Source organism: Engystomops pustulosus, chromosome 4 (assembly GCF_040894005.1).
Source record: "Engystomops pustulosus chromosome 4, aEngPut4.maternal, whole genome shotgun sequence".
NCBI classification, from domain to species: domain Eukaryota; kingdom Metazoa; phylum Chordata; class Amphibia; order Anura; family Leptodactylidae; genus Engystomops; species Engystomops pustulosus.
In genome coordinates this window covers 118,245,150-118,254,873 of record NC_092414.1, presented here as the reverse complement: position 1 = coordinate 118,254,873, position 9,724 = coordinate 118,245,150, and positions in this window count along the sequence as shown.

Sequence of the window (9,724 nt, the reverse complement as noted above, 5' to 3'; positions counted from 1 at the left end):
ACTTCTCTTGCTGTCAGTGAAAAAATAGGGCAGGATCTAAAATCTTTTCCACGGATTAGGAAAAAAAAAACTTACATGTGAAAAAGTACATTGAAAAGAATTGTTCCGAAAGGCATCAGTGAAAATCAGATGGCAAGCAGAGAAAAAAAAATGACTTGTGAATCAGCCCTGACTAAAAGCAGTCAGTATGCCACCCTTGGAAAATGACAGAGATGTGTCTGATTTGTAAATAAACCCTAAACCTTGTCGTTGATACTTGATCCTAATGTTTTTATGATGAGGCTTGGTCCTGTTATGAAAAGCTTGGATCAAGAATGACAACACACATTCAATCAAATATACCACGTCATGAGAATTTTAATAAAAACATTTTCCTTTGTGGTAGTACAAGAAATGTTTTGCTCCTTGTGTAATAATATTTCAGCATTTATATATACAGGCAGTCCCCGGGTTACGTACAAGATAGGTTCTGCAGGTTTATTCTTAAGTTGGAGTTGTATGTAAGTCGGAACTGTATACTTTATTATTGTAACCCCAGTCAAAAATGTTTTGGTCTCTGTGACAATTGGATTTTAAAAATGTTGGGTTGTCATAAGAACCAGGAGTAACAATAAATCTTCATTGCAGACACATGAGATAACTGTTATAGCTGTTTATTGTAGCCCAAGACTAAAGTACAGTAAATTACCAAAATCCAGAGGTCCTTTTTTACATAACCAGCTTCTGTATTGTTTAAAACAATAAAACATAGGGGGACCAGGGTAGAGAAGGGGACACAGGGGGAAGGAGAAAAGCAAACAGTAAAAAAGATCGCAAGAACTCTATAGTGTAGAATATGGAGAGCCCAAGACTATGTGTGGAGAAGTACTGGAGCCATGTTGATGCATAATGGACCATCACGGGCACAGGGATAAAGCTCTCTCTTGAGGGTGGGGAGCCTTGTGAAGCGATCCAGGGGTTCCAGATCCCTTCAAACAGTGGGAAAGTGTTTGTCCTAGTCGCCTCAATTCTCTCAAACAGCATCAGCAGGTTGATTTCATTCTTAACCGTGGTAAAGGATAGGTCAGGAGATTTCCATTTAGCTCCTATGTGATTTCTAGTTGTAAAGTTATAAATTGGACTAAGTGATGGGCTCTGTTTTAACCTTTGCTGGTTTATCTTATAGTAGGAGTAGTGCTAAGTTTACAGGTGTGGCGTTACCTAACAGAGAGCGATTAGGGTTTTCACAGGGTTCCAAATGAGGCAACTGTGGGGCAAGACCAACTTATATGGGCCTTATCGCCCAGGGCATTGCAGCCTCGGAAGCAACTCTTGGGCAGGTGGGGGTACATATGGCCAGGACTCCCACTGTTCCATAAAGTGTGACTTGATGTTCGGTGGGGGCACATTGAAAATAGAGTTTAGCAGAGAGATCGTTCCTCTACCAAATAGGTCATTTATACAGATATTTTCAAATGCCGTGTGGGAGTTTGAGGACATACATCCCTGGTACATTTTACAGGGAGACTTCAATTTCGCCTGTACCTGCCCAATGAGAGGTCAAGTATGGGGTGAAGATGTATAAGCTGTGCGAAAGTATCAGAGTATACCTACAAGTTCAGGCTATATGAAGGGATGAACTCTACTATAGTGCCCCAGAATGCCCCCCCCCCCTCCTGGGTATTACTGCGAAGATAGTGTGGGATTTGGTGCACCCACTGCTGGACCAGGGGTACCACCTCTACCCGGACAATTTCTAAACCAGCACAAGTACATGGGAGGGGTTAACTTGTCGGACCAGGTGCCTCAGCATACAACGCCATGAGGAAATCGAGGGTGTGGTTCAAGAGGCTAGCCATCAGCACTATAGAACTATGTAATTCCTACGTGCTATATCAATGTGCAGGCCAGAGGGGAACTTTCCTGAAATTTAAGGTGGTTATTCATTTTTTTCTCTTTGGAGACCATGAAGGGGGGAGTGCCAGCACTTCTGGAAGTGAGGCCGCAACACGTATTGTACCAGGGCAGAACTTTCCAGGAGAAGGTCCCCACACTGCCAAAAAGGGACGGACACAAAAAAGGTGCAGGGTGTGCTCCAAAAACGACATACAGAAGGACACCATATACCATTGTGAAACATGCCCAGAAAAAACAGGACTATGTATGAAAGAGTGCTTCCGTATTTATCACACATCCCTGAACCTTTAGATGTAGATTTTACACTCATGTACTATGCACAGCTTATACATCATGCCGCATGCGGCACCTTCCCTTCTGAGCCCTGCTGTGTGCCCAGCATTCAGATTATTGCCCCATACGTGGTATTACCGTACATGGGAGAACAAGCACCATGATTTTTTTGTGCTGTTTGTCTCCCGTGGCAGGAGCCGGGCACAAATTAAATAATGGATATTTTTTACTATGCAGTATCCATTATGCATTTTATTTGGGGTCCACCTGTGGGCTTAAAATGCTAACTATACCCATGGATTCATTCATGTAGTTTCTAAAATAAGGTCAGTTCTTAGGGGTTCCTACTGTTATGAAAATATAAAGAAGACGAATGGCAAAAGGTTTCTACAAAAAAAAATTGTGGTATGACTTTTTGTCTAAAACTATGAAACTTTGAATATTGTAATTTTTTTTAATTGTTCCTAAATTATTGAATTTTTACCCCACCCAAGAGAAATTATCAGAGAAATTATACCACTAACTACAATGTCCCACGAGAAATCTCAAAATCACAGGGATATGTTAAATTGTTGAAAAGTTATTACCACAGGAAGAGACACTGGTCAAATTTTAAAAAAGAGGACTGAGCCTTAACGTACAAACAGGCTACGTCCTGAAGGGGTTAAACACTTACCGTATATTCCGGCGTATAAGACGACCTGGTGTATAAGACGACCCCCCTACTTTCCTGTTTAAAATATAGAGTTTAAGATATATTCGCCGTATAAGACTACCCCTTTTCCAACGCATACAAAACACCGGTAAAAATTAAAAAAAAAAAACAGATTTGTATTTAACATGATCCTTTTTTTAATTTAAATTCTTGTGACATGCAGGTATATAGCAGGAAAACTGTCGCTCATAAACATAAGGCATACAACAACAACATTACCATCGTCCATTTTACTGTAAATGTTACCATACTGTACCTTAAATTTTTATTTTATTAAATATTCCATGCCATGCGAAGCCGAAACCAGCCACACAGCCTTCAACACCGGGAACACCGTCCTGTGTTTACCCTGAACCCCGGCGATCCTGTGTTCACCCTGAACACCGGGAACACCGTCCTGTGTTTACCCTGAACCCTGGCGCTCAAGCAATTATCACGGACCTGAGGAAGGGGGTAGACCACCCCCGAAACGCGTAGTCCTTTTTATCCTCTAAATAAATAATATCTTGCACTCCACTACCGTGTCGGATACAACTCAATTGGGGCAGCGCGTCTTACACCAACCCGGTTTTTTCAAACCTTTACATCCCTGTGTATTTATATTTATGTCAGTTCTAGGGAAAGGTGGGTGATTTGAAATTTTAGGTTTTTTTATTATAATTTTTTTTTTTAAACTTTTTTTTATTTTTATTTATACTATTTTTCAGACTCCCTAGGGTACTTTAACCCTAGGTTGTCTGATCGATCCTACCATATACTGCCATACTACAGTATGGCAGTATATGGGGATTTTCCTCATTCATTACAATGTGCTATCAGCACATTGTAATGAAGGGGTTAAAACGAAATAGTCTTCGGAATAGTCTTCGGAAGACCCGAGGCTACCATGGAGACGGATCTCCATGCGCCGCTATCTTTTTGAGGCTGCCGGCAGCTTTGCCGGCAGCCCACGCTGTGAAAACACCCGCGATCGGTGCTAGCACCAATCGCGGGTGTTACCGGTAAGCCTTTGCTGCAATATGCAGCAAAGACTTACCGGCTATGGAGAGGGCTCAGCCCGTGAGCCCTCTCCATGCAGCGCGACCCGACCGCCGTCGTGAATACACGGCGGGCGGGCGGGATTACCGGCGTATAAGACAACCCCAGAGAAGACTGTCTTTTCTGTCTTCAAAAGTCGTCTTATACGCCGGAATATACGGTATATGTATTTTTATTTTGTGTTTTATGCCGACTTGGGCAATATCTTTTCTATTAACAACAATAAAAATAACTGAGAACAAGTGATCCTGCAGAGTGCAAAGGGAAAACCACACTGAGGCTTCCCAGATGTGATATTGAGGAGATCCAGAAATGTTGATTCTCATTCTTTCGACCAGACAACAGAAACCATCATATTTCACAGTATGCCAAATATTGTCCAGCTTCTAAGTCATACTTAAACCTAAGCTTTAAGTGAGAAGCCGCAGTTCAGTCCAGTGCAAGAGGTGCTGAGCAGTCAGATTTCATGATACCCAGGAGGAAGATGGTGACTTGCAAAAGCTTGTCCCATAAGATGTCTTCAAGCACTCCAAGCTGCAACTCTATCAACTAACAATAGACCACGTTTTGGCGTATTTGGAATTTGGGAAACTTCATTTGGATTTTTCACACTTCATTGGGTAGTTAAAAAGCAAATGAAAGAAACAATGCTTATCCTGGAACACTGATATAGATATTGACCATTAAAAAGCCTTTACTACTAATCTATAGTTGCCATATACAATCTGAACTGTATATTCCTTTGAATATACTAAAAGTTTTACAAAAATAAAATTTGCTAAACATATACATGTGCTAATAAAATTATGTCATTTCTGGTAGGGCAATTCATGAAGTTAGTTCATTTGTGAGTTAATGACTTCATCATACTTTCAAATCAATATGTCTGCACAAAATATACATATTGATGAGTTTCATTTGGATAGCTTTAATCAAGTAATGTCATGAGAGCACAACTGCCTACAATTTGAGCCAGGCACCTCCAATTAACTAGATACAACAATTTAAACCTTTTTTTGTTTTGCTGGTTGTTTATACAAAGGGAAGTAATTACAAATGTAGTATTTGGGTCTTTAGTAAGCATACATGGTTTTCCAATTCCCCATCAGAACTAAATAAACCCAGAAAAAGGAATTGGTAGCATCTGCTTGAGGAAAGAAAAAGAATTGAAATAGATTATGCACTAATGAGGAGAAAATATAGACGGGTGTCAAGCTTAAAGGGGTTGGCCATTTCTCATCAAAGTTTTTTATCTTGTGTGGGGGTAGGATGTTCAGTACCTTGCCAATACAGGCGGTCCCCTACTTAAGGACACCCGACTTACAGACAACCCATAGTTACAGACAGACCCCTCTGCCCACTGTGACCTCTGGTGAAGCTCTCTGGATGCTTTAAAATAGTCCCAGATTGCAATAATCAGCTTAAAATTGTCTGCAATGAAGCTTTATTGATAATTCTTGGTCCTATTACAGCAAAAAAATTTGAAACTCCAATTGTCACTGGGGCAAAAAAAAAAAATTGTCGGGAACTACAATGATAAAATATACAGTTTCGACTTACATACAAATTCAACTTAAGAACAAACCTACAGTCCCTATCTTGTATGTAACCCGGGGACTGCCTGTATACATCAGATACTGCTTTCTATAAATGTAAAGTTAAATGCCAGGGCTCAGTTATGTCTTTTACCTCATTGACCAGACATTCCCGTCCATAAAATAGCAGCATATGGATTGTTATACATATATCATTTGTTATAACTTTCAATAAAGCTTATTGAAAGGAAAATGGTAGTATATAGAGGGTCATTGTCCATGACCGATCTACCTTCCAGGACCTTATGATAAAATTCATGAATGCAAACTTAAGGTCCTGGATGTAGTTTGAGGACTGCATAACACTGTCTATCTGGCCAACCACGTGTTAAGTGTTCACATGATTGGCCGGATAGACAGTTGTATTATTTATATGTACGGCTTCATGCTGGGTTTTGTATATGTTTATTTGAGACTTATAGTTATATATACATAGTATTTTTTATTTAAGAATAATTAAAATAAGACTATAAGCTTTTGTAGAGAATATTTAAAGTTTTATTGGAACATACAGGGTGGAGCCCTTAGTATGTTGTACGTGTTTTATAATTTACTCACTGCTGTGTATTTTGAAAAAGGGTCTGCCTTTTTTTATATATAAAAAATTATTCTTCAGCTTTTCTCTGTGGGAGCGCCGTTCCATCTTTTTTCTTTGTGCTGCTTGAATCCTAGATCTTTACGACCAAAATTGAATCCTAAATGCTGTGGGCATTCAAACCGGACTGCTGGCAACCTTAAAGTTATATGATTTTTCATCCTCACAAGGTAAGAGTCCAATTCTTTTTATTTCTCTATCTTATCTAATGAACTTTACAAGGCTGAGGCCACCTTCATGCAACTTTGCAACAAACAGTAATAAAATGCAAAAAATACATGAAAATTCAAAATTTCCTCTAAAATATGTAAAAATCCAGTATACTTATATAAAGAAAATATACTTTCCTAAAAACAGTAAGATGTGAGGAATTCATACATACCCCACATATGTATATTGACCAAAATATGCCGCAAAGGGAACGTTAAATCCACAGGAGGCGCCAAACATTTTTTGCAGAAAATTGCTTCACATAGATACATTATTGTATGCTCCCTTACACAACGGTAACCCAAATTTTAAAAAAACTATATATCCATAAACCAAAGCTAACAAGATAACAAAAGTCATGCTTAGATGTGCGCCTATGTATTAGCTGCGCAATAACAGAACCCTCCACGGGTTCAAAAGAAATTGAGTAAGAATGCCATAACATACAGTAAGTATAAGTATGAGATGGCATGAAATAAAAACAAGGAATGTGTGTGTGTTTTTTGTGTTAAATATAACCTTATGGACATGTTCTGGGTCGTGGTGTTAATATGAAGCCACATTAGCTGAAGAGGATCGAATGTTCATTGTTTCACTAAAATTTCAGAAAAACAAGAAAAATAAGGTAATCAGAGAGCAAGTGTGTTCTCAGTTTGTTCTGGATAGGAGAGGGTTAAAAACATGAACATTAGTTGATATTATCTCATATCAAAATATAGTAACAATAGTAACAAATAAAGTCAATATTTACCATCCTCCAAATACTTCCTGTAGCCTGATGGCTAAGAATCTGGGAGTGGGGGACACACTTCAGAGGGCTAAATCTTTGGTTCTGTGGCACCTAGACACTGACTTTTTTCCTATGAAAGAGGAAAATGTTTTCTTTCATATGAATCTAAATTTGTGTTTCTAGGTCTCAGGAAACTGGAGATATTAACTGTTACAGTGCCGTCGGATGTCACTATTATATATAAAAATTGTACCCGAAATTCTCACTATAAACGTAAATATCTCTGGGTCACTGACAAGTGTGTTTCTAGGTGCTACACAGCCGATGTTATAGCCCTCCGAAGTGAGGATGCATTACATAAGTCCTTGGCTATACATATTCCAGCCTGTGACGTATGATATATGTCCTTGGCAGGAAAACAGTTAGAAATTCATACTGATGCCTCTTTTTGGTGATTTTTGGGGTCTGTACACCCAGAGGCCTTCTGCTAGTTTGTGTGCTAGTGCATAATTGTTAATGCACCACATTTTTTTTGCACATTGCAACAAATTTTAGGGGGGTCACTGTTACCATAATTGGTGCAAAATGCTAAGCATAATCTGTTCGTATCTTATTGCTCTTGGAACTATAGTATGCAGCGGTTAAATGTCCCTTCAGTTATTGTAATATACAGCGCAATTAGTTTCTAATTGTTCCAGGAAATATAGTATATTGGGGTATACAAGCTCCCTTAGTTATTGTATAATACATTACATACTTTGCCAGTTTCCAATTGTTCATGGAACTACACTATATCAGGGTTCACAGTCCACCTCAGCTATTGCAAAATACACTGCATTCTCTGCAGGTTCCAAATTGTTTGTGGAACTAAATTATATTGGGGATCACTGTCCCTCTGTTTTTTTTATAACCAACATCTTTAATGGTCATCTGTGATAAAAACAGGTACATTACAAGCAATATGTAAAATATGAAACAAGTTCAGTACAATGCAGTTCAGTCTACCAATGACCAGCAGGATGCCTGGCTGACATATACATATCTTCTGTGTGCTATGTCCCTTTCCAGTTAAACGTCATTTCGACAGCTCTAATATCTAAACTGCCATTGTATACTATTTCTGTATTTCTGTTATCCAATTCTTGGCTTGTTCTGTAACTACCCTTCAGTGTTTGCAATTCTGTACCGTATATCCTATCACAGTTGTGACCCGGATTGTTTACCACCCTTATTTGTGTTTATTTACAGAAAGAGAGGGGAAATAGAATTGGGAACTGAAAAAAACCACAGTAGGAGACACTCGGTCTGAGTAATTTGACTGAAAGCAATGTGAGGATTGGAGAGATCATCAGTTGTGTTGTGGTGCCTAGAGACAAAGGCCTACATTTATCAAAAACAGTGCAGTCTGTACTATGTGCAGTTTGCCTGTGAAGTGTGCAGGGTGCGCCTAATTCATGAATTGTGGTGCATGGTGTTCATGAATCTGGCACCCTCTGCATTGCTCTGCACGGTCCAACTAAACAATTAAACACCCTTTTTGGTGCATATTTTGCTGTCTTGTCGGACACAGTGCATCCGCGACAAAAAAAACGGTGCAGACACTTTATACATGTGCAAGCAGTTTGCTCTTAAAAGAATGTACAAAGTCAGACAGAAAACCGATGCAAACACTTTAATAAATGTTTGGCAAAGAGTTATACGTTCAGTCTACCTAATGTCCTTTTAATGACAAGCTTTGACATAAGCTGTTTGATTTCTTCAGTTGCGAGATGCGTTATGATGAATTTGCATTACTTACGAAAAAAATTTTCGGTGCGTTTCTTGCCATCTTGTCAACTTCTAAGTAATATTTAATTTGGACTAGCACTAGCACTCACTCTCCAAGTGAGGAGAGAATTCTCTAACCAGTGCTTTAGCAAACACCTCGTGGCCACTAATAATATGATGTGTACTACTCGTGGCAATGGCTCTCTTGTCTACACCTCCACATCCACTGGTGTTGCTGAATGCAAAAGAATGGTTCGGAGATGCAATGGAAGAGCGCAAAATAAGGGTGCATGCCCCAATGTAGAATCTTTCAGGACGGAAATTTGCAGCCGGATAGAGAACTCTAACGGTGTGAATATACCAAGCGGACCGGATGTAGCCAAAACACGGCTGAGGTGCAGCTTGCCCCATCAATGAAGGTTTACAATTTTACCGGTGGGGCTTGACATTTCGATCACTTTGTTATTCTGTGAGGGCGTGATTCAGATGTCAGGAAATGTATATTATGCTGCTTGCATTCATTTGTAGGATTCCGTCCCTATATCTGTTAAAGGGGTTGTCCGAGTTCTTTAAAAAAAGCTAAAAGTGGCCGGGACAGGGCTGCTTAAAAAAAATAAAGATGTACTTACCTCCCGGTGCCCTCCCGTATCCAGCGCTGCTGCCGCTCCGGGCGCCATGTAAACAAACATGGCCGCCGGAGCAGCGCTGGACTCAGTTCCGGCCGGACCCGACAACCTTCCGGCCCCCATACACAATGCTGTGTATAGGGACGGATAGGTGTGCCCGGCCACGGCCGGCCGGAAGCTGAGTCCAGCGCTGCTCCGGCGGCCATGTTTGTTTACATGGCGCCCGGACCGGAGCGACAGCAGCGCTGGATACGGGAGGGCACCGGGAGGTAAGTACAT